Raw genomic sequence first — 27,775 nt, 5'->3', positions numbered from 1 at the left:
ATTGGATTTTTTTTTTGTAGGTTTGAATCAGTTGAGTGGTTCAATCGTATAACGTTAACCTCAAAACATAAATACATCTAATATTCTTGATATATTCCATGTAATTTTATATCGCTGTATTTTCTAATTATATACTTTCTTCTGTAATCAAACAGAAAAATCTGATTATCTTAATACATGGCCCGCTATGAATCTTTACCGTTCAGTCTTTAACCGTTCGAATCTTTAATATTATAAGGCATATCAATTTATTGTTTCGACTCAAATTAAGGGATAATCTCGTGTTTTTACTTCCTTGTACGAAGTAAAGACGTGTTGTGAACGCGAAAAATTTCGGTTTCCAGATATCAACGGAAATACCTATTTTGACCATCCCTGAATACATTTTGACTAGTTTCGGCATGACGTCTGTATGTACGTATGTATCTAGCATAACTTAAAAACGATTAGCCGTAAGATGTTGAAATTTTGGATTTAGGACTTTGTAACATCTAGTTTTGCACCTCCACTTTTGATAGCAATCGACTGAACCAAAAAAAGCTAAAAATTCCAAAAATTTGGATTTAGGACTTTTTAATAACTGCAGTAATAAGCCCTCATTGAGAGATTTTCAATAATATATCAGAAGTTGTACTTATTTTCATTAGTTCCAGAGTTATAGCCAAATAAAATTTTAATTAATGAAATATTTGGATCTTAGGGGAAGGAAAATCGGTTCAAATCCGACTTAATTTCCCTTTTTTTAACTTTTTCTTTAATTTAAACATATAGAGTTATTAATAATTATTTTTTTAAAAAAATTACAATAAATAATAATTCAATCATAAAAATTAAAAAAAGGAAAAAAATATCAGAATTTATTAATGAAATAAAATTTTATGAACTTTTCATTTAAAAAAATGTGTATATGTAATTTAATAGGTGTACAAGGAAGTCATGTGGTTTACAGATCTAGTTCTTTTTAATTATTACATAAATATCATTATCCAGTCTTTATTATAAATCAAAAATTTTCTTTTAGAAAATAGCTTACCTGTCAAATAAGAGCTAATGATAATGGTAATAAAAATTCTATTTTTGTATTTATTTTAATGCAAATACATTAAGATATATCGTCTCTGGAATAAGTACGGTTGCTTATTTTTTATGATTTCTTTTCGTTTTAATTTTCTAGCAATATTAATATTATATATATATATGATTTATTTCGTGCGAATTGGCCTACTGGGGACCGCGCAACAAATTTTTTTTTCATATTTCTCTTCTTTTGTTAACCTGTTCTTCTGCCTTCTGGTCTCTTTGCCGGATGTTCGGCTGTTAATTTTCTTTTTGTTTTTGTTTTCTTAGCCTCCTGCAATACCGTAAATTAAGTTTTTATTTGACTATACTTGCTTCTATTTAGCGCATCTGTTTGTACGAATCTAAGTTCGGTTAAGTCTTTATGGATTTCTTTAAACCAGAGGTTGGAATATTTTCTTTGGCGTATTATTTTAAAGATTTTTTTGATGAGTCTATATTCATTCATTCTTATCAAGTGTCCAAACAATATTATCTTTTTTCCTTATTTCTGTTGTTATATATGTATTATGCTGGTTTTCATTACTTAATTTAATCTTTATTTTATAAATATTTATTTTATTTTATAAATTTTTAATATTCATTTATATATTTTGTACGCTTTAAAAATTTTTTTGGCGGGGATGGATCCAAACGTGTAATATATTTTTAGTGATTAACAAATTTTGATTAAAATCTCTTAAAACTTGAGTTGGATTTCTGTAAACATTTTATAATATTTTATTGTCTGAATAAATTGATTCAAGAAGGACTTAACAAATTTAAAAGCATACAAAAATGTATTGAAATAATTTACAGATTCGGTTTAGGTCTCATTTATATCAAAACAAATAAAGTTTTGACTCGCGTAGTTCATTAGTATCGAATTTGGCCCAAATTTACCAGTGTTGTTAAAGATGGGTACATTTAGTCGTGCGGAACGTGTTCACTGTGTGTTTTTGTTTTACGATTTGCAATCAGCGACTACAGTTCAACGTAATTTTCGTAGAGAGTACGGAAGTGATTCTTCTAGTACGCATCATGGTTGCTAATGTGTGGGATTTTTGTCGGGATTTTTGCATTTCAGGAATTATATTATTTATCTAAATATTATTTACTTTCAAACTGCATTGACATAAGCAGTTGTTAATTTTTTCATAATGGCAGCGCGGAGTAGTGACTGTAGTAGGTTTGTATTTGAATATCTCAATTTTAGCCCCTCTTCGTGAAAAATTCGTGCAAAATTTTCCCATCGTTTGGAAAACACATTTCTGAATCGTTCAAGGCCCCTTAATTTTGAATAATTTATTTACCGATAGATTATTTTGTTAAAAAAGATTTAAGTCATTATGGACGAAATAATTTTGTTCTTTGTAATTTGGTTTTTGAGATTTTGAAATGTAATTAATAATTTGTTGGTTATGTTCCTATGTATTTTGTTGATACACTCAATTCAGTATTCTTTTGTAATTATTTTATTGTTCTGTTATTAATCAATCAATCACTTGATCCAAAAAGTATTTAAACTAATTCATTAATATAATTTAATTTCCTTACGGAATAAAAAACATTGAACGGGATAAATTCAGGAATTTTCATTTCAATTGCGGGAATTTCGTGATTTTGATGAGATCCAGATGGGATTTTTCGAGTTTTTACATCGGCAACCTTGGTAGGCGTACAATTTATTCTTCGTTACCAAACTTCGTTGAGATAGGTTGTTTTGTAAAACATACAAAATCACCAGGATGACCTCGCGTCCCTGAAGCTGCTGTGGACAACTCGGAGAAAGCTTTGCGCGTAGTTCGAAGAAATCAACTCAATGTGCGTCGTGTGAGACTGGCATTCCACAAAGGACTGTTTAGTGCGTATCGCGTAAACGATTTCATATGATGCCATACGCACTAAACACGGTTAAACACATTACAGATGACGACAAAGTTGTTAGGCTGCTGTCTGATGGATCGAATTGCAGACAACGATACATTTTTAGACAATGTAATTTTTGTGTCGTGAGTCAACCTTTCACATCAGCGGGCAAGGTGAACATCTATAACTGCCGAATATGGAAAAGTGAAAACCCTAATGAAACTCGGCACATTCGTGATAGCCCTAAGGTTAATGTTTTTTGTGCCGTAAGCAAACAAAGATTGTACAGTCCGTTCTTCAGAAGGCAATCGTGAACGGTATCGTTTATCTGGACGTGCTACAAAATTTTCTAATTCCTCAGTTAGATAACGTTGATCCCGATGGATGCCATTATTATCAGCATGACTGAGCACCATCTCACTACCGCCTAGAAGTCCATTCTTTTTCCTGTTTAGCCTCCGGTAACTACCTTTCACATAATACTTCAGAGGATGATATGTGTGAGTGTAAATGAAGTGTAGTCTTGTACAGTCTCAGTTCGACCGTTCCTGAGATTAATTGAAACCCGACCACCAAAGAACACCGGTATCCACGATGTAGTATTCAAATCCGTGTAAAAATAACTGACTTTACTAGGACTTGAACGCTGGAACTCTCGATTTCCAGCGCCTAGAAGTCCAAGATTTTCTTGATACACGATTCCAAGTCGGGTAGATTGATGTTGAAGTTAAAACTTCATAGCTATTTCGCTCCCAAAATTTGACCCCGCTAGATTTTTTCTTGTGGGGTTTTATTAAAGATAAAGTTTATTTACGACCTTTGCCTGTTATTCTTGTTCAGCTAAGACTTCGAATTAATGCCGCAACTGCAGAGGTAACGCCCGATTTGCTGGCTACCGTCCGGAATGAAATCGACTTAGGTGGGATGTATGTCGTATTACAAATGGAAGCCGTATCGACAAAATTGAATGTTGAATGACAAACTTGATGTGTTTTTCTATGAAATGTGATGTCACCCGAATCTGTATGTTATCTCAATAAATTTTTATGCGCTTCTTAAATTGTGAAGTCCTTTTTGAATCACCCAGTATACTGAACGATAATAATAATTAAAGAATACTTTATCATGTAACCGATGGCTGAAATTGGAGGCTTTACTTAACACATCCCTTATATTTATTGTAGACAGTATATTATCAACATATTATTAAATAATACAACTGTAAATTTACAGGTCTACTCAGAATTGTAAGGCAGTAATTTGGGAGTTGATTTATGCGTTAATACGTGAAAGAATTTCTATAAACTATAATTCCAAAAAAAATCTTTATTTTTGAGTTACTGCTAGCGAAATATTTCGTCGTGATTTCTAATCGGTAGGTAAAATTAAACCGATTTATTCTTTGAATCTACATAAGGGGTAAATTAAGTATTTTTTTGATTATTTTATAAATTTGATTAAAGTGCAGTTTTTATTATAAATCAAAGGTTTTCCCTTAGAAAATAAATTACCTGTCAAATAAGTCCTAATTCTACCGGTAATGAAAACAATTAGTTACAGAAAGTTGTTTTATTTTTTTTATTTATTGTAAAGCGAGTAAATTAAGATATATTACCCTCTGGTCTAAGAAGAGTAACTTATTTTTCATGATTTCTTTTCCTTTTAATTTTCTAATACAATTAAATATAGTTCATTTATATCTATTTAATTGACTTTTATAATTAATTAAATTTAACGGACTTAAATTGTAAATAAGATTGTAACAATAATAATAAATAACATAGAACTTTTTAATAAAGTTAAAACCGTAATTAAAGTTTTGAATTTAATCTTTCCTTTATTCTGCAAAGAAGTAATCGTACGTATTTAGTATTATGATTTTTTTTTTTTTAACTGAGCTCTGTTGCTTCATTAATGTTATTAGAAAACTTTTCGGGTTATTGGCTGTAGTTGGATAAATAGATAAATATCTAATTTAATTTTTTTTAAATATTGCATCTCTTACAAAGATATTTTGAAGAGTGATAAGTAATTAATCAGATAAAATCTGTACGTTACATTCAGTGTAAGTAGCAGAAGACAATTGCACGATCATTATTCTTAAATAATACTGTTATTCTATAAATCTCAACTATTTCCATATCGGAGTCTTTATGTAGATCAACGGCTTACCTAACTGGAAACGTTATATTAAAACGAAATATCCTGTCTTGATGTAAAAAACCATTAATATTATTTTGACTAACTTATCAATAGTGTAATTTAAAAAAAAAAATTTTAATTAAAAATTATATACATGCGTTTTTAACAATTTTAATCAAAATATTTCAGAAACAATCGAAAGTTTTATTAATTTAAAAATATTTCATTACTCCACATGAAGTACCATAAATAACCGAAAATGCTCAAGATTCTTTTTTATTTTTTATTTTCAATCGAACTATTTTTGTCTTCTTTGACATACTATTAGTACAAACGACCCCAAAAAAATACTTTTTGAAGTTGTACTTCTTTTGGCGCGTTAGGAGAAACTTATCAAAGTATATTTTCAGCAAGTTACGGAAGTTGCGCGCGCCGATGTAACATACCATGAAGATTCGCGCAGGCCCAAGTGGATCCGTTTGCACGCACATGCGTGTAATGTCTAATTCAGTCAGTCGTTCGATGCAATTAAGTGATTACCACGTGTTATAAACATAACGGATATCGAGTCGTATTAAATATATATTTATACACACGGATTTCTGAATATTGTTCATATTCGTAAAACTTTATTTATATAGCTGCGTATATTTATTTGTGAATATCGTTATCAAGATTTGAGGTTATAGTTATGTATTATTTTTTACGAGTAAAATTATATTTTTTAACGACAAAGAAATAGCACACATCAGATAAATTCTTGATTTTGCATATAAATTTTAAATTTACCAGAAACAAATTATTTTATAAATACACTATTATAAAATAAAACTATTTGTATCGTATTTTTTATCGTAACCCTCGTGGCTATTCGTTATCCGAAGAATTAATGGAACTAAACTAATCGAAATATATTCGATGAACTTTGTTTTATACGACAACGAATACTTCAATGCATTTTAAACTGTATAAAATAAATATTATTTAAGTGTTATTTATTCAAACGTTTATTAATAGTATTTAATGTCGTCTGTCGATAGTCTGATTCGGTTCAAATTTGTTTGAATGCTTAAAAAAATGATTTTTTTTCACGATAAACAAGTACAATTTTTACGCGTGTACATAAGTACACACGAGCTTTTTTTTACCATTTTGTTCAAAACTAAATTCTCTACAAGTTTTGAATAAAAATTTTATGTGTACTACTCATTTAAAAACGTTATTGTACGTCAAACATAAAAAGCAAGGTTTATTACTAGGTTTATAATTTTTCAACCCAAGTTTCTCAAAACCTACTGCAGATACTGTTTTGGGCCATTTTTTTTCTCGATTTTACAGGTCAAAAACCTGAAAGAGTTGATTTGCAGTAACGTTCTAACAATTTCAGTACTACCTCATTTCACCGAGGTAGCTGGAATCCGAGCGAAATCTTTCACTAGCCGTAATTCGTAAACGAACCATTTAGGACATATTTGTAAGAACTTTTTCCATTATTTTCACGAGTAAAATATATATATATATATATACACACATACTGTCGCGTGTTTGCTCGAGCAGGATATTGAGAGATTGACAATTGAGAATATTTATATGATTACAATTTATTGGTTTAAAAACATAAGTAAAACAAGAAATCAGTATTAATGACAATGGTAATAATATTAGTCAACGACAATCATAAAAAAAAAAAAAAACTATTCACAACCAGACTAATAATCAAAATAATAATAATAATAAGACAATAAAAATACATCTCATAATAATAATTAGAATAATGACAATAATGGCAACAGAAACAACAGTAATAATAATCATCATCATAAATGTCAGTAATAATAGTAAACAGAGATTACATACAAAACAAAATTTACAATCAGGGTTTATGCACAGGCCGATAAATAATCAAAACCAGAAATCAGTCCCCGTTGTCAAAAGACATAAAAAGAACGCTAGTCTTAATACTTTTAACCGCTAGTTTTGAATTAACAACTATAGTAGAAGAGACAAGACAAGTATAAAGTTATTTCACTGCAAATACCTTTGCTGGTCGCAAATGAAAGTACCGAATTTATTAATGAAATTTAGTACATTATCTCTTTCACTTATAGTCTTACGAAATTCGCTCTTTTGCTGACCTCCTCACAGAATACTCTCGCTAACTGCCTGTATAGTAATGAACATCATTACTTTCAGAAAAATGAACGCTAATTAATATTGTTTGTACCATTAGGTACTTGATTTACATACATCAAAGTCATAAGAAAAACTGTGTTATATCATGTAAAGGAAAAAAAATTAACTTTTTTCGGAAGTAAAACTTTACAAAGTTTAGCCACTCATTGTTATATATATATATATATATACAAAACAGTGAGTGAAACTTTGTAAATATATATATATATATATATATATATATAAAAGATTAATTACTTTAATATATATATATTAAAGTAATTAATCTTATTTCAGTAGGAAAAATATTGTTTTATTATTTTAATAAGTTATTTATTATTAACTGCGTCTTAGTTTTCTTTTTTATTTATGTTATTTAAGAAAGTAAAGCGAAATTTTTCTTTTTAATTTTTTTGTACAGCCAAATCACTATATATATATCTTTTAATTAGATTGAGCTAGAAATCGTTCAGTTCATTAAAATCTGTTGTTGGCAAGCCTTTGGGAATTTTGGCAGTTTTCCATACGTTGTACAATATGGACTGTCGTATTTTACCTAAATTTTATGTACACTTTAATATGAAATAGTGCTCGACCTAATTTCTGTAAAATGGTTACCTTTTTATTGATATTATAAAATATTATATCATATCCTTTTAGTTAATGAATTTGAATAAAATATTGTAATAAAGATAATTTATAATTGTTTTTTTTTTTTTTTATATTGTGTGTTCAAAAATAATTGTATTTTTCTTCTCTTCATTTATCGGGGGATTTTATTTTTGTTATAATTTCGTAAAATAAAAGATGTATTATAACTTTCTTTTAAATATTGATTTAGGATATAAATTTATTAAATATATGTACATACTATAAGGATTTTACTCTTATCTACCACCGAATTTAAAACTGCAGATAGGTTTTACATACTATAATGAAATATTATAACGTTTTCGGATAATTGGTTTTTATTTATTGTCTTTTTATATTATAAATTTCAAACTTAAATATTCTATATAAGTTTAACATAAAGCAATTTTTTTCATTTTGACGTTGAATTCTACTTTAAAAGAACTAAAAAAAAGATTAAAAAAATTGGTCATTAATTCTTTCTCCAAGAGTGCTTTGTACTAAAAAATAAAGATGATAAGTGGCGAAAGCTTAACCCTTGCTCTTCTCTTGTAAGTCCAAATCATGGGGTGATATTTCTACCTGAAGAATTATTTTGTACAGCCCTCGTTAAATAAGATTATTTAAACAGAAGTTTAATTCATTTATATGTATATTTTAAATATTATATGTAGATAAAAATAAATAATATTCATACAATTGCCTGATTTTAAATTATAAACCTCAGTTTTTACGTACAGTAAAATATTACCGTAACGGAATGATATTAATTTTTTTCAATCTGTTTTATTAAAAAAAAGAAACATAAAAAGGCTCTGTTTTATTTTTTTTAAAAGCCACAATATGAGAAAACGTTGTTACTTGATCTAAAATACTATTGAATTAAATTAACATATTTATTACTAGAAAAAATACGAGACGTCTTCTCTAAAGTAAAGATCGTTACATTGTAAAAAATATTATTCTGAAAACTTTATAAATATTATTTTATTTCTCTTAAACTACTTAGCTTATGCTATTTCTCTATATAATCGCCACATGAATCGAGACATTATTTGTAGCGACGCACCAGGTTCAATATACCCTCGTCGTATTCTTCTACCGCCAGTCGATTTAGCCACTATTTAATAACATATTTAAGTTCGTCATCACCCGGGAATCGCTTACCATTCAAAACTTCCTTCAATTTCCCAAACAAATGGTAATCAGAAGGAGCTAAGTCTGGACTGTATGGTGGGTGATCGTCCATCAATTGTTCTCAGTAAATCACGTATTGGACCCGCAGCATGTGGACGTGCATTATCGTACAGCAGGACGACGCCGTCGGTCTGCCACCCACGTCGCTGGGTTTGAATGTCGCGCCGTAACTTACGTAACGTCGTAGAGCTTTTATAGTCGTTCCACGTGGCATGAAATCAATCAGCAGTAACAAACCGTTCTGAAAAGACTGTGGTCATCGGTTTGCGTCCAAATGTCTGTGGCTTGACCTTTTTCGGTCAGGTTGGTGATTGAGGATGACGCCATTCACTTGACTGCCGTTTTCTCTCTGGCGTGTAATACGAAATCCATGTTTCATCGCCAGTAACAATAGAATCGACGAACTCATCATCTATTTCTGTGAAGGCATAAAAAATTCCAAAGCAGATCCCATTCGTTTTTTTTTGAGATGTTCCATTAAGACGTGCGGCACCCAACGTCCACAAACCTTACTGATGCTTAAATGATCATGACCAGTGCGACCGATAACGGCTCTTAAAACATCAGGAAAAAGAAGAGCCAGGTCGGAGATCGTTTCTGATTTCATCACTGACGCGTTTCAACAAATCCTCGGTGATTATCGAGGGCCTCTCCGAACATTCTTCATCGTGCATTTAAATTCTGCTATTTCTAAACCTTTCACACCATTTTCGGACGTTACTTTCATTTATTACATTATCACCGTACACAGCAACCATGTTGCGTGTGAAAAATGTTTCAAATGTTTAGTACACGAAAAGCCCCATTTTCTTACAATTCCAGCAATGTTTTGATCATTTCTTGTCGTAAGGGTTGGTCATATAAAGAATTGTTTCAGACAAAAGTTTTAGGTAATGTTTATAGGGCTAACCACCACTTTAAACCGATTCGGAACTGTGCCTATATAGGGAGATATGATTTTTTGTCTTCGAAACGCCATTTTTCCCACTCCCTGGGCTAATGGTTGGTGATATCAAAAAGGTTTAGGTAGATAAGTTTTAGGCCCTTATCCAAAGAATAGTAGGAACTTTAAACGAATTCTAAATTTTACTTAATAAAAACGTTATAGTGATTTTTTGTCTTTTCGAAAAAGCTCCCCCTTTTCCACCCCCGTGGTTCCATTTTCCCCATTAACGAATTCTTCCGAGACTTTGGGTCCTTATATTTATGTATCGATTTGAATGCGACTGACGCAAGATTAAGGCAGTTATCGTGTTCAAAAAAGGTGAAATAAATAAATAAATAAATATATATATATATATATATATATATATATTCGAGGTGCGACAATAAAGTAATGAGACTGATGTGAAAAAAATGTTGCTTACCGTTTTAGTCATATTTAGTGTTGTCTCCTTCAAAGTAGTTCCCCTCTGATTGCACACACTTATTCCAGCGCTTCTGCCATTGATGGTAACATTTCTGGAACTCATCATCTGTAATATCCTCCAAGACCCTCGTCACAGCTTTTTGGACATCTTGTGTTGTTTGAAAATGGTGTCCCTTGACCGCCATTTTGACTCTTGGAAATAGAAAAAAGTCGCACGGAGCGATATGTAGTGAATAAGATGGCTGTGGTAGTACTGAAATTTGTTTTGAGGTTAAATATTACTGTACTGACAGAGGAGTATGGGATGGCGCATTATCGTGATGCAGAATCCAATTATCAGCAATGTCGGCACGGACACGAAGAACTCGTTTACGAAGTCTTTCTAAAATTTCTTTGTAGAAATATCGGTTAACTGTTTGTCCAGGAGGCACCCGCTCTTTATGAACAATTCCCTTGGAATCGAAGAAGCACACAAGCGTGCATTTCACTTTTGACTTTGACATGCGAGCTTTTTTTGGTCTGGGACCATTTTTGCACAAATCTTTCTCATACAAAGATCTTCAGTTAATATTAGACGAACCGTTTCTCGATCGATGTTGAGTTCTTCTGCAATCATTTTCACGGATAATCTTCGATCAGGTCGTACGATTTCACGCACCCTGGTCAAGTTGACATCTGTCCGTGAGGTTGATGGTCGTCCACTGCGGTCTTCATCTTCAACATTCGTTCTGCCTTCACTAAAAATTTTATGCCACCGAAAAACTTGAGCTCTTGACATCACCTCCTCTCCAAAAGCCTTCTGAAGCTTACCATAAGTTGTCGTGTTTTCACCCGATTTAACGCAAAAAGAAATGTCAGACCGTTGCGCAATATTTTGCGGTTTCATTTCTGTGACTAGACACAAACACGTGTTCCCTTATTACAGCACAACTCACGACTGAGCAGTTACATCAATGTGCCGCTTGGACTAGAAGTAGCTTATAGACCAAGGTCAAAGATGGTGTGCCTACGTAAGCTGCAGGGTTGCCACATCTTGCTATCATTACTTTATTGTCGCACCTCGTATATATATATATATATATATATATATAAATGTATATATAAGTTTTTAATCAGACGGTGGTTTTGGGTTGTGTGGAATGTGAAACGCGAAGAAATGTCTAAATTTTCCGTAATTCGAATCATGATACCCATTACAATATGAAATTCACCTTTCTTATGAAATTTACCTAAAAACAATGACGTAACTGCAATGCAATGAATTAATCTGTTTTGTAACTGGTTTGCAACAGACCTGATCAGTTAGTTCTAAAGCAATAATGATGCGATAAAATTAGTTTGTTTCTTGCAGTGATTCTTTCTATTTTTATATAAAATTCTTTTCCTCCTGTTAGGTACGTTGCAATTTGTTATCTACTGAATAATAAATAACCCCACACACCCCGATCAAACGAGGATGATATGTAAAGGAGGTGTAGTCTTGTATAGGCTCAGGCCGACCGTTCCTGAGAAGTGTAGTTAATTGAACTCCAACCACTGAAATCCACCGATATCCACTGTCAAGTATTCAAATCCGTAGAATAGCAACTAACGTTTAGTAGGATTTGAACCTCAGAACCTTCGAATTCGAAAATCTGCTGTTAAACAAGGGATTTGTGACGAAGAATTTTCACTAGAATAGCCCGATAAACTATATGTTAAAAAACAGATGGTGGATAAAGTGGCAAATGAAGAGGTATTGCCGCAAATTTATGAAGAAAGAAGCGTTTGGGAAAAATAGTAAAAGAAGAGACTTATAGGCCACATATTAAGGCATCCTGAAAGAATCCTTTTGGTATTGGAGGAACAGGCAGATGGGAGAAATTATGCTGGCAGGCAGTATTTGGAATAATGTAAAACATATTCTTAGGGATATAGGATGTAGCAGGTATACCGAAATGAAACGACTGCCGCTAGATAGGAAATCTTGGAGAGCTGCATCAAACCAGCCAAACGACTCAAAAGAAAAGAAGCCTACATAAAATTGATAAAGTTGATTTTTCTTCACATTAACGAATTCCGTACAATAATATATACAAACTTGTTTGTATGCAACATCAAAGATCTTCCATTAGTTCAATAATAGGTTCGTTAGATGTTCTGTAGAAAAATTAAAGTTTTTCTTCGTGAGTTTAAAGTTCTTTGTTGTAAATGTCGTTCTGTTTATGTTCTTATTTATGAAAAAGATGGATCCATTATTATTATTTTTTTTTTTTTGTGTCTAAACCAGTGGTTGTCAAGCTTTTTTTAATTTTCGACCCCGTTGATGAATCCACATTTTCTCAAGGCGACGTCTTATATCAAATTCTATCAAGCGTACTTTTGAAATAGCTAATAATAGTTTTTAAAGGTTAGATAAAAATAAATATAACACATTTTAGATCACAAAAAATATGTAATTGAACAACTTCTGTGGCATTAAATTAAAATAAAATTGTGTAATATTTTCCAGCGAGGAAGCCCGTGGCTTTCCAGAGTGCCGAAGCGAACATTTAGGGAACCATTGGTCTGTAATACTGTTAATCGATTATAACGTCTACAACCTCGCGTCACTCGGCAGTGCGATCGATACAAACCGAAATAGATGAAGTGGAAGATAATCGCGTCGGTAGACAAGAACGCGAAGTAGTAATTCGTTTGCGAAAATTATCTGAGAGCCGGTACATAAACAAATTACATACCATTGTGGCAGTGGTAAAAGGGCCTAAGAACATGTTGATGCGTGTAGTATACTCACACGTTCAGGGACTACAAATGTTAATCTTTGTCAAAGTTATGTAAACAGCTGTAGCCTAAGTAATGTACCTGCAATCGGTTATATGTTATGAGAATGAATCATTATAAATATGACTAGACAGTAGCTCCTCTAGTTCTTTTCTAAAACGGGGATAAAATTAAGGATAGATGAGTTATTAAGGATGTTAAGGACTTATTAAAATTTGAAAGAAGTTGTGGAAATTCCCGCTTCCCTTGCACGAGAGAAAAATTAATACTGCTACAAAGAACACTTGATATTTTGTAATCTTTAACTAAGTTTGAAGTGAAAGATTTTTTCATAATCTTTCGTACAGGTCCTTTTATTTACATGTATTTTTTTTAACCCCCGGGACCACCTTTAGATATTACTTCAGAGGATGAGATGAATGATTTATAGCGTGTATGAAAATGCCATGTCTGACCGGGATTCGAACCCTAGATATCCTCGCCTGAAAGGCCGAGATGCTACCACTCGCACCATAAAGGCCGGCACATTTATTTGTATTAATTTTTTTTTTACATTACTGATGATGATTGTTAAAGACGTTGACAACTGAGGGTTGTTACTGATGCACGGCTTACACACACAACTTAATATAAATATTTATCATTTTATTTAAATATAATATTATTTCGTCTATTTAATTCGATGATTCTAACTAAATCGCCCGCTTATACCGTATTTAATTCGCGCTGGTATAGCGGTATTTTTCTTTCTTTTCTTCTTTTTCCTGTTTAGCCTCCGGGAATTTTACGTTCAGATATTATTTCAGAGGATCAATGAGGATGATATGTATGAGTGTAAATGAAGTGTAGTCTGCACAGTTTCAGTTCGACCGTTCCTGAGATATGTGGTTAATTGAAAACCAACCACCAAAGAACAATGGTATCCACGACCTAGTATTCAAATTCGTATAAAACTAACAGCCTTTCTAGGATTTGAACGTTGGAACTCTCGACTTCCAAATGAGCTGATTTGGGAAGATGCATTCACCACTAGATCAACTTGATGGGTTGCGTGTAGCGGTATCTCAACCCCGTAGGGGTAGCGTTGTGACGCTTCCGGTCGCCGCCTCTTCCCCGTTCCTTGCCCTGATGGGCTTCAACGGGAAGCGGTACTAGCAGGGATGATCTGCACCAACTAATTTAATTTAATTTTACAACTTTCTTAGAATAAATTTCGCTCGTACAGTCGACAGACTGGTGTAGCCGCGAGGTTTAACGCACCAGGTACCGAGTCAACTGGGCGATCGAATTCGAAACCAGAGCGAGTTTTTTTTAATATTTTAAATATTTTTTATTTCTTTAATTCTACTGCTCACGTTTGACGTCACAACATAGGAGTAGTATAAAGCATTTTTTGATGTTAGGATGCGATTTTGAAATTTTATGTCGCAAATATTGTTATTTTTTAATTGTTAACAAATCAGGCTAAGAAAAATATGACCTTAATTATGTATTATCTCAAAATACTGAGGTGACCTTCGTTTACAGCCTCACCCCTTGCCTTTTTGAAAATTTAATTGCGCATCAGTGTCCCATATATAGATGTAACCTGATTAAGTTTGATCAAAATCGGTCCAGTATTTCTGGAGATACAAGATGATTTTAGCGGCCAACACCGATCACGCGTTCGCATACATTAATATCCGGAAAATTTCCATCCGGTTTTGCGGGTTCATTAGGCGCGAAAACGTCAAGATCGGTTGAAAACCGCAAATTCCCAAATTTGACCGAATACAATACTTTCCCTTCTAGAACTATTGCTCTGCTATGGTGCTATGTAAACAGAAAGCAAAGGGAGATGCATTATTTTCGTTTGTGTGATTGAATCTTTTTCGATAATAACTCGGTTTGGCAAAATTAAAATCTTAAAATTTATAACGTACATTGTTCTATTCGCGTGGCATTGATTGTTTTAAATTATGGAGGCTATAAATGTGATGGCGGATTTAGAAAGGGCGTAGGGATCCTATTTTCTAGTCATTTACGGTAGAGAAGTTGTACAACGCCTTTTTTATTAACTGCAGCGTCTGATCATCCAATTCATCAGCAAAACAAAAAATAAAATACTAATTTAATTAAAAACAAAAACTTTTATTTCATTTTTTAAACTTTTTTTTTGTTATAAAAAATAATTTTATATTTATTAAATTTTTTTTTTAATGCAAGTGGAAGGTGTAAATACATTTATTAAAGCTTCAATTTTTATATAATCAATAAAAACATTTTTTATTCAGCTTAAAGATCGTAAATATTAATTACAATTTTTGTTACTAATTCTTTACTTTTGGGTTAAAAATGTTTATTCTAAAATTTATAATTTAATTATAAAATTTGTACATTTTCCACCCTCGTGAGACTCATGAAGAAAATTATTTATAAATTCCTAATTTTAATAATTTCACGGATTTGCTTCGCCATATTTTTTACCAAGATAATTATTAGTTAGTTTTTATTAAATCCCATTTCCAAGTGATTTTGTAATATTTTTATAAAGAATATTACTCAATACCGGTGGCTCCGCGTAAAGCAATACCTCATTTTTAATGCGACCCCAATGTTTTTATTGGATCTGGGCTTTGTAGTCCGTAATATAAAATATTAATTCTTAATCGTTGAATTAATTCAAAATTGAATTCGTAACACGATTGTGTCTCGACTCTGAAAAAATATGTTCAGAATTCACGGGACATAACACGTACCAAAAATATGTAAAAGCAACTTAAAAGATGAGTTATACAAAAAAATTATTCTACATTTTGGATAAAATTTTACGATAAGTGACACGAAAATTAAATGATACCAATTACTTATATTCAGAAGTTATCAAGAATAACGATAATTGGCGAAAAAAGATGGGGGTTATTAGCATGTAACCCTAATATTGTTTATTCGTCCATCCCTGGATTAAATTTCCCTAATATATAAGTAAATTTGTATACTCGTACGAAATCATTCACGTGCTTATTACTAGAATATAACTGAGTTTTGATATAACAAAGTAGAAACAATAAGCACCGTAATAAAAAAACTAGAAAATAGCTTTGCTACCTTAGGGCATTAAATTTGTGAAAAATTTACATCTTTTTTTGAGTAAATTTATGATATCGGACTCAAGGTCTTTATTAAGCCTTGCCCATTTGACCAAAATTAAATGATATCGATGCTTTACATAAAGAGAAATTATCATAAATATTTCATCCAAATCGATCCATCCAGCCTGTAGTTATCAAAGTAAAAAGCAGGTCTACTTATGTACATCATCTTTCCGAAATTTTATTATTTTGATTTTCTTTACCTACGAAAAGTACGGTAAAAGGTACGTACTTCGGTCGCACGGTGGGATTAGGGGATGAAAATGATTTTTCTTTACGTTTCGAGGATTGTGGAGTGCGAAAATATTATTCACGTATAAAATTTGGTTTTGGCTCGAAAATCTTCAAAATTACTCGTACTAGATCAATTTCATTGAAATGTAGATGCGTATCTGAATTTTTTCGCGTGAAATTTTGATAAAGATTGGTCGAGTGGTTCTTAAGTTACGCTCAATTTAAGGTCGACAACATAATTTCAATTTGATGTTAACATAACCTCAGTTTGAGGTTATGTTGACTGTTTAGTGGTATATTTTTCTTACGAGCTTACGCAGGAATTCTTTGTGGTGAGTGAATTGTTACCTGATGCTTGTGTCTATGATCCACTCGTTAAACGAATGTATTCGTTTTAGAGGGATTTCAAATGTCAAAATCCGCAAAAACCCCAATATGAAAAATTTGACTCGATTAGAATTCTCTCTTATACGATATAAGAATAAAACTTAAAAAGTAACACATCAAAATCGGCATTTAAAAAAAAATGTTTTAATTACCATTTGAAAAGTATTATCATTTATTAATTTTTTTTTTTAAATTGCTTTATACCGAATTAGAAATTAACTTTTGTCAAAACTTAAATTAGATAACACTTTTTTATATGTTGTGATAATTTTTTCGATAATATTTCTTTACAAAAATATTATTAAGAATATTTTATTTTCAATTTAGCAGGTCGAGAAGCGTGAACAGTATATAAAAGATAAGAAAAGAAGGATGTTCGCAAATAGAATTCTCCCTTACGAGATTAATAATTTACTTTTTTAATTTTCTGAAGATTACGAAGTAATTAATTTTGTTTAAAATTATTAATTAATTGAGTTACTTAAGTTATTAATTTAGTTACTTAGTCGAGATAAATTGGCTGCGTGATGACTTCTTGTTTTTGGAATCAACGAGTAAATTAAATTAAATCATAATTTTACTCTTTTAAATATGAGTGTTGTAAACTGCTTGTTAGTTGCTTTCCTGTGCTTTTTCTGGCAAATTCTCGACATTCATAGAAATTCATCTATGATTGTTTTTCTCTTTTCACTTTATACTTTGCTCTATATTTTTTCCACTTTTCCATTTTTTATGTGGGGTTTCTCTCTTTCTTATCGTTAATTAAAAAAACGAATGCTTTTATTTTTATTCTTACTACTTAGAAGACTTTAATTTTCTCTTACATCTTAAAGTTTTCTTAAACGAGTTTTCTAGTTGACGATTTTATAAAATAATGAAAATATTAAGCTTCAAGTTAAAAGAAATACATTTTACTCCGCAATATTAAAAAAAAAAAAAAAATATTGTTTTCTTAACAGTTACGTTTATTTTCACATTCGAAATAGTTTTATATATGAACAACTTAATAAATTAAAAAAAAGAAGGTTTTAATTTGCTTTATTGCCTTATTTTTTATCATCAGTTAATTGACTTGTTTGATATTATTTTTCATTCCTTTCTGTTCTGCGGTAATGTTTTTTTTTAAATTCAAACTATTTTCTACATTTTATATTCTCAATTATCTTTCTTTCTTTTTCCTGTTAGCCTCCGGGAATTACCTTTCAGGTATTACTTCAGAGGATGAATCAGGATGATATATATGAGTGTAGTCTTGTACAATCTCGGGTCGACCGTTCTTGAGATGTGTGGTTAATTGAAACCCGACCACCAAAGAACACCGGTATCCACGATCTAGTATTCAAATCTGTATCAAAGCAACTGCCTTTACTAGGACTTGAACGCTTTGAACCAACGACTACCAAATCGGCTGATTTGGAAAGACGCGTTCACCACTAGACCAATCCGGTGGGTTATTCTCAATTATCTGTTCTTTATTCAATACCGGTGGTTATGTTCAATTGAAATTTAAATTTTATCGATCCATCTACTATTCTACCATTTCCTTTTAACAGCACTTTTGAAACCTCTCTATTCTTTTACCTTTTATATCTTAATGTATCAATCATTTTGCAATATTTTAATGGGCCTATTCTACAGTCAAATATTTTTTAAGAATCTTTTTTTTCTAATTTTATACGTTTAATTTAAAATTACAGTTTTTTTTTCTGTATAAAAGCTCATTTGTTTCTCCCAGTACTTATATTACTTCATCTTCTCCTTTGTAATTTTTAATCTTGTATGGAAGAATTCTTCATTATCATCCTACCTTCGTTACATTTCATTATGTTTATTTAAAATACAATAATAAGGACAAAGACAGGGAATAGTAAAATTCGGAAGTAAAGAAACTTCTTGTATGTTCCATAAGCAGTAGATTTTGGTTAAAAAGTAGTAAAATATTATAATTTTCTTTAGTTTTTCGTGTTTTTTTTAATGAAAAACAAAAATTAAATAATGAATTATACAGTATGATTCACGAAGAATGTAGCAAACCTTTAGGTCGTTTTTTACTAGTGAAATTAAAGAAGAAAGTTCATATAAACATAGGTTCGGAACGTTTCCTTTGAAGAACTCATAAAGAAAAATGATTTCTGTGTATTTTTCATCGGTAAAATTTATAAGACATGTTTGATAATTACACACACACTTACTATTCTGTTCACTTATTTAATTACTATCCGGTCCGTTTACACAGAACTTGGACCCTCGGGGCTCAGGTCAGCCTGGGCGAACCGCGGAGCCGATTCAGGGGCTCCTCGGGGCATACCCCGTGACCTCGTTTCGCATGCCGTACCCAATTTGCTAGCGGGACCGGCATCCTGGATACCTGAAGAGCTCGCTTCGGTTCTCGTTCCCATCTATTCCGATCTATCGATGGACCTTCGCACTCTACGTTATCCTTATTTTGTGAGAATAATACTGATGAATAGTAATTGTAGTATTCAGGCTTTATTGAAAAAGAAACTAAATTACAAAAGATAGAATAATAGTAATTACGGTAACTAAATTACAGACACATTGGACGACGAAAAATTCATGTATTAAACCGGGAGTGTACCTGATGCGACCAAAAATTACCCTAATGATCTACTAACAAATACCACGTTTGAATTTTTAAAATCGGACGTTCGTTGGCAGAGATATAAGAGAACCTCATTGAACCTCCCAAAATAGCGCCCCAGGGGCATTCCGTTTGTTACCAGTTGTTGGTGGTGATCGGTGTAGCCTCCCACGAGGTGCTCGCATAGCTCATCACTCTAGCCTCACACGCAGTCCCCACGGGAAGTCCATTATTGTTAAACATTTTTTTTAAATTTATTTAATATTTTATTTAACGTAAATTTAATTCTATCATTTTTGTAATATTATTCATTCGATCGATTCGAATCGTTAAGTTCAAATCCAGTTCACACAGCGATAGAGATTCACAGTTCATTAGTTCACTTCATTAAAGTTTGTGCTTCAACCGGTAAATCTCCACTACTACATCTTTTTTTTTCGAGATGAAATATATTTAAAAATCTTTTCAGTTATGCCAAGGAACACGGGGTAAACGTTTGGTTGCGATTAATCGAGTAGTTTTTTGTTCATCCCAAACAAACAAAACCCTTCCTTTATTTATTGCAGTATTATGAATGTAGGGGTTTATGTGGCAACCGGAATCGTTACAAGGTGGTTGTCTTCCCCGTTGGCTGTCAAGAATTAAATGCAATACAAAAAGCTTAATTGTTGAAATCAGCTAGCATTACTAACTTATGTAAAAGATTATTTCAAAGAACTTTAGATAAAATTAATACTAAGTTAATTTTAAGAATCTAATATATAATTACAAAAATTTGTTGGGGGTTCGAGAACTGACCGACCGATTACTCTTAAATTTTCAGGATACATTCATGTTATCCCAGGGATGGTTTTAAGTCATAGATCCAAGCCGTAGCCTTCTAGAATATGAAGTTATGAATCTTTCCTCGTAGACGACGATACCTTTTTGATTTCGTTTTTCGGCCTAAAAATAGTAAACTTTGTGTTTTATAACATATTCGATTTTTAGCTCTCAAGTTTGATGACCTTATTCCAAAATACAGGATGTTCTAAGGTAATGGAAAAGGGTACCAAAAAGTATATGTTCGTCTACAACAGGAGCTTCTACGTCAAGAACGAAGGAAATTTTTGAAAAAAGAGAGCTTTTCAGGCTTTAATTAGTTATTATTTATCTGTATTATTCTCATAAACATGAGGTTAACGAACTCAGCGGGAATCTAATCTGACTAGACGGGATAGGTGAGCGAAGCGAGCCTTAACAGGCTAGCGTCTAATAAATTGATTCATTGAACTGTTGTTTTATTTTATTTTTTTCATAACTCGGTATAAAATTGTCTAAAAGTTTTGTTTAAATCTTTTATATGTTTCTCGTTTAAGAAAATTATTTTACGTCAAACACATATAAAACCACATACGTATAGATATGTAAAAACATGTGTGTGTTTTTGATACCGATCTTTTGTTTTTTTACCCCAGATTTCTCAAAAATATAGCTCTGGGATTTAGTTTTTCTATTTTTTCGGTTAATTTCATATAAAACCGTTAAATTTATTCCATAAGTTGGATCCAATAAAGTACCATCTGGCTTAATTTTACTGAAGGCGCAGAAATCAGAGCGAAATCTTTCGCCAGGCGACTAACGAAGCTTTTCCTAACCTATGTTTATATGAAATTTCTTCTTTATTTACACCGATAGAACATATCGTGAAACTTTGTTACATTCTTCGTGAATCACTCTGTATTTTAATGTGTTACACGAAAATATAAGAATCGGGAAGTTAAAAAAAAAATTGTAATTTTTTAATATTTTTTGTTATATACTGAATCGGTTATTTATCTCCAACTCTTACTAGATATAACCCGACTGATTGAAGTGGGAAAACAATTGTAAACATTTGTGCACGTTTATACACGAGTGCATTTAATTAATATATAAATATGCTGGAAATAATACGTTATTAATCCGGTTGAATTTGTTATTTCAGAAAACAAGGTGGTGTTTTTGATTTTATTGCGTTTCTTTCATTTATTTGTTTGTTTGTTTATCCGGTAAGCAGTTAAGTAGCAATGTAATAATGTTGGTAAAATTCCAACTACCACAAGTGACTTTTTGTTGTTCTTAACCGTTTACTTCAACAAGTGTTGCCAACCACAACATTTAAAATACTTATAGTTTTCCCTTTTTTTCAAATGAGTTTTGGCATGTAAATGATAAATTGAAACTACTTTTTTTATCTTATAATATTTTATTACTTATAAGTAAATAATTCTTTTTAAATCTTGCACGGGTCTGCGCAAGAAAACCAACCTTTCCTTAATTTAGTTTGGTTTTAATATTTTTTTTAGTTCGGTTTACAATCGCTAACAATAGATACGGTAGATAAAGAAACGTCAACGTTCCAATTTGCAGTATCATAAACGCGCTTCTAACTTGTCCCGGTCAAATCTTTTTGACCTTAAATTGAGGGTAACTCAAGAACGACTCGACTAATCTTCATAAAATTTTCACATGCACAACATCCAATACAATACTACGACATATGTAAATTTCAACGAAATTGGTTTAGTAGTTTTGGAGATTTTCAAGCCACAACATGTTACACGTAGGCCTATTTTATATATAAATGTGAAAGTTTGTAGTTCTGTCTCGTTGTTTGTTTTCGAGGTAAATCGAAGGGAAGTAGTTACACTATTTTTACTATTCGTTCAATTTTCTTAAGACAAATCTTTTTGTCAAGAAATCGGTTAACAAATGATGATCGTAAATAAAAATAAGACAATTTTTACTCTTATTTTGAAGCGTGTTATAGTTTGAGTTACTGTTATTGGTAATTATATATTGAAAATAAATGCATGTTGAAAAGTGCAGGTATAAGATTACGAGATGAAATCATTGCGTGTACTGAAATATCCTTTTCTTTTTCTACCCCTTTTACCATTACATCGGGAGTCACGAGTCGGTTCCTTCATTTCTTTCTACTTATTTGCATTCACCTCTTCTCACTCAAATCCGTTTCTTTTCTACTACCTCAATTCTGGCTTTATAAATAGTTCTTTGCCGACCTCGTTGTCGCCTTCAATCCGTTCTTGCCTCTATAAACTGTTTTGGCTTTCTCCTCTCGCTTTTCCAATCGCATGACTACTTCAACTGTCTCTTCTTCAGTATCTTCCTCTGTGACTTTTGCCTCGACTGCTGTGTAATACTTTCATCCCTTATTCCAGCACTTTTCGTGATGAAAAGTATCTTCCTAGAGGATCTAATTTCAGTAATTGTAATTAAGCTATTATTTTCTCAGCGAATATAGCTAGAATAGGTATGTTAAAGGGGAAAGTATGGTGATCGTGTCAAAAAAGGAGTACCGGTTTTTTGCAAATTTTTACGTTTTACAACTAGTTAGTTTTTCATCTACATCGTTGATTCTCAAATTTTACACCAACCCCGCACATTAAGAATCAAAAATTGTCTACCGCCCCCAAAATTTTTACTATCTTTTAAAAATAATAATCGCAATTGCTGTTTTTAGATATGCTCTTATAAACAGTAATTGCAATTATTGTTATTATACGTGGCATTTCCTATTTCTTAGTTTAAACTTACATTTTAAATGAGTGCAGTTAAAATGCATATTTAATCACATTTGGAAGTATTTTTTTAAAATTTGCTTTCATAAAAATTACAATTGTATCTATAAAGTTATAACTATGTAGGTAACATATATATCTGTATAGAACATGATCTTGAGTTAAGCTGAATGCGGGTGATACATGTTACAGTCTCAATCTTTAAAGATTTCAATACCTGAGCACAAAATGAACAAAAGATTAAAGACCCCATAATTTGTCATTAAAGCAAGATTAAAACCCTTTAATTTCAACATTTATTTCTTCAATGCTTGCTTAGATCGGGACATATGCAGCATTAAAAACAAAAGTCGTCTTTTCTTTTTAAAGTGGAACATTTCGGTTCAGAAAAATCGTAAAGAGACATCCAAAAGAAGAAATTAAAGCTAAAGTCTTACTTAGTCTTTTAAACTATTTTAATGGAATTTACTGAAAAAAAATCTCGTTTTCCACATGCGCCCGATCAAACACGAAGAAAAACTTTCAAATTTTTAAAACTTATCTTCTCACTTATTTTTTTTTTTTAATTTGGTGACTTTTGGAATCTGAATTATACTGTCAAAAAGTAGAGACTTCAAAATTTTTTTATTCGTTTCTTGGTTGCAAAGCTAAAGTAGTTTGAATACAATGATTTTTTATCCTAAAATATAGGTGTCCCTTTAATTTTTGTATTTGTATTGTAGGTATTTAATTTTAATTTGAAATAACAGGAAAACAATGTTTGCCATTAATCGCCCACCGCCTTCCTTTATTTTCCTGTTTAGCCTCCGGGAATCAGCGTCAGATATTACTTCAGAGGATGAATCAGGATGATATGTATGAATGTAAGTGAATTGTAGCCAGTCTTCTACAGTCTCAGGTCGACCATTTCTGAGATGTGTGGTTAATTACCCAACCACCAAAGAACATCGGTATCCACGATCTAGTATTCAAATCCGTATAAAAGTAACTGTCTTTACTAAGATTTGAACGTCGGAAGTCTCGACTTCGAAAATCAGCTGGTTTGCAAAGACGCGTTCACGACTAGATCAACCCGGTGGGTTTATAAATATAATCTAACCAAACGCGCGCTAATCTTGACTATTGAACGTAGGTTAAGTTTGGTTAAACTATATTTACAATTTCTGTGTAAATACCTCCAAATATATAATAATATGAGCAATTACTAATACGTAATACGTAATGAAAAAACAAACCATTGTGGGAAAAAACAGAAGTCCCACAAATTTTTCCTAAATTATTTCCTCAGAGTAATAAAACCCTTAATATTAAAAAAAAGGAAAAAAAAGTGTTATTTGAAATTAGTAAATTTTGATGCTTAAATCTTATTTTGGTAATATATTTTGCAATACTTTATCAGTATTTATTTAAATCTCCTTCAGAAATTTTTACAATAATTATTAAGGTATAATCTATCTAAATATTAATTATTACGAAATCTGTTATTACAAGGATCGCACGCAGGAAATTCACATCTGTAGATTTCTATCGATTAGTATCGATTTAATTAAACATTTTTAAGGACTAAAAAAACTGTAATTTTTCTGATAACCGAAGTGAAAGTTAAAAGAAATTTTATTAATGTTACTAGCAGACCCGGCAATGCTTCGCTATTGCTAAATTTGAGGTATATATATATATATATATAGATTAAATGAACACAATTAAAAGTTTGAAAAATCATTTACAAAATGAACATTACGGAACTTCCCGAAATTTAACCTTTCCCTTTTCCCCATTTTCATTTTTACCATATTCCCTTTCCCCAGTTTTTTCCTTTCCTCCTCTTCTCCCGTCCCCTTTCTTTTATCTTGCCCTTTCCATTTCCCCGTTTTCCTTTTTCTTTTTCCATTTTCCCTTTCTTCCCTTTTCGATTTTTCCCTCTTTCTTTTTTCCGATCTTTCCCTTTCTCTCTGCGCGTAAATCGGTGCAGTAGTTTTTTTAATCTATAGCGGATACACATATATCGGAAACATTGAAATGGAATTGTAAAATATTTAATATGACGTGTATTGATTTTGCATTCAATAGATAGGGTTCTTTTTTTTAAAAAAGCATGTTTTTGTCCTGTCGCAGGTGTGACATTCTCAGGTATATAAGTAGTGGGTATATAAAGACATGCGCGTATTCAAATGCATCGTTGTGTCAAAATTTCAAAGCAATCTGTAAAAAACTTTCGGAGATTTAAGATTTTGAATAAACGAACATTTACATTTTTATTTATATAGATTAACAGTAGTAAGCTGCATGTATCATAAATTTATCAAAACGTTTGGATAAATCACGTAAAATTGTTGGACTTTTTTTTTCTTAGTCGAGATTGAAAATAAATACACCTCTAATTTAATCGTTTTTTCAGTTTTATTTAACAATTGTTAACAACGTTTTCTTCAGTTACAAATATAAAAAATTGCCTCGGCGTATAATAATAGTTTTTGTACGTTTTTTTTATCGGTTTACAGAATGTTGTCAATTCTTTTTTTTTATACGCATAATTTCTATTTAAGGTTATGTCAATCAGATATCATTGAAATTAAAATTTATTGTGATTAAGTTAGTCTTGTAGATGTGTAACCTAAATAAAACAGTTATAAATTGATTATCCTATGTTTTATTCTAGGTATAATTAATTTTCGTTTAATTGTTTTTGTTTAAATATAGAATGTTTTCATTAATTAATCATTCTAGTGAAGACGTCAACTACATACAGAGCAGAATTAATATTTTATTGTTATATCGGGTTAAGTTAGGTTAGGGTAGGTTTGGAGGAACATTTTGTAATTTACGAGTGACGTGGAATAAATTGATAAAATATTTTGACTATTTAAGTTTACTCGTAATATACTGTAAAATTATTACATCAGGATCTTCTATATGTGTATTTAATGTACATTCCTTGTGCTATTTCATGTTTATACTTTACGTCATCGTTTATTTATTTTGTAATGACTAGTGTATAGTATGTTGTTTAATACTGTTTAGATCTGTTTAACGGTTAAACTGCCTATTGTTATTTTGTTTTGCAGTACTGTACGACGTAAGTCCCATACGTATAGTCATGATTTATATATACATACGAGTACGTTAATTTTATTTAACCGTTCATTTTGTTTAATACAGGTAGGAACAGTATTTACTTGTTTCATTTAATACAACTATACTTTTAATTTATATTTCATATCCATTTAATTATTTCATTTTAAAATACTTTACTGAATGTTAAAAGTTGTTTGTTTTAATTAATTAATATTTATTGTTATACGTCCAGTGACGAACCAAATCACTATTTTGTTGTTCTTTTGCCAATTTCAAGATCTTAACTAGTATTTATTTTTTGTGTTAATCTTTTAATTGAATTCGACTGGAAAAAATACATCTGTGAGTAGTTATTAACAAATTTAAAAATATTATTACGTATTTTTTAATGGTAATTTGGCGACGTTCATTTTGCCGTAAAAGCGGTTTTATTAATCAGTAATACAAATTAATGGGCCTATAGCTGTTATAATAAATTATATCCTGTACTTTTTAAAATAAAAATACAATTATTCTGAATTTATCTTTTTACGTTCCCGGTTATAATTATTACTGCTTCAGCAATAAAACTATATTTCGAAAGAATAGGAATCGGCCAAGTATTTGAGTTTTCGTAAATGTCCACGTTTCATTTAATAATTAGTGTAAATAACAGAAAATAGTTATATATGTTATACATGTTCAGAAAAGAACCGAACAATGGAGATATGTAGTGACGTGCGGTTGGCAGTGCTGCGGACATGTAGCCACATGGTCTTGGATTGCACATGCTCTTGTGTTCTGTAACCTCTTGTTCTTGGATTGTTGTTTAATTTTTTTAATCTTTTTTAGTTTAAAATTTTAATAGTAATATTAAAATAATGTTTTATCATAATTTATCCACACCCAAAAACAAAATCTTACATAATTTTTAGTGTTCGTACATATTTAAGTGGAATTTTTTTGTTTCTACATTTAATATATTCAACGTAGACAAATCAACAAAATTTCTTAGGAGGTGATTTTGTGGGCGGGAAAAGAGATAAAAGAAAAAAATATCGATTTTTTGATCTTTTTTAAATTTATTTCATGTATCATTATATTTTCCGTATGTTAATAAATACCCAATGCCAACAAAATAACAGTTTTGTTGTCAGTTTTTAGATAGATTTCATAACAAAGCTACCTATTGTAATTGGTACCGTGATTTGACTTCCCGAAAATTTCGACGTTTCTTCGCGTTTCCCATCCCCCAGATCCCAAAACCACCGTCAGTTCTAAAGTTTATATGTATATATTTCACATTCTTGTGGACACGATAACTGCCGTAATTATGCGCCAATCATTTTCAAATTCAAAAATAACTTGCCCGAAAATTTCGGTCGAGTTCGTAACGGCCAAAGTCTGACCATGTGGGTGGAAATGGGGGAGGGACTTTTGGAAAAAAATAAAATATCGCTGTAAATTTATTTTTAAGTAAAATACCGAATTCGTTTAAAGTTCCTACTATTCTTTGATTAAGGACCTAAAACTTATGTAAGATGAAACTTTTGATATCACCAACCATTGGCCCAAGGGGTTGAAAAAACGGGATTTCGAAGACAAA

The 27,775-nt window shown here is 31.3% G+C and overlaps 1 protein-coding gene across 1 annotated transcript in view; it reads left to right on the top strand.

Moving 5' to 3' along the window:
• Positions 1-27,775, top strand: part of LOC142332475 (fat-like cadherin-related tumor suppressor homolog) — a 240,445-nt gene that overhangs the window by 177,975 nt on the left and 34,695 nt on the right. The window lies entirely within an intron of this gene.

The sequence above is a fragment of the Lycorma delicatula genome, chromosome 11 (genome assembly GCF_047948215.1).
Source record: "Lycorma delicatula isolate Av1 chromosome 11, ASM4794821v1, whole genome shotgun sequence".
Lineage (NCBI taxonomy): Eukaryota > Metazoa > Arthropoda > Insecta > Hemiptera > Fulgoridae > Lycorma > Lycorma delicatula.
This window is presented reverse-complemented; position numbering and strand designations above follow the sequence as displayed.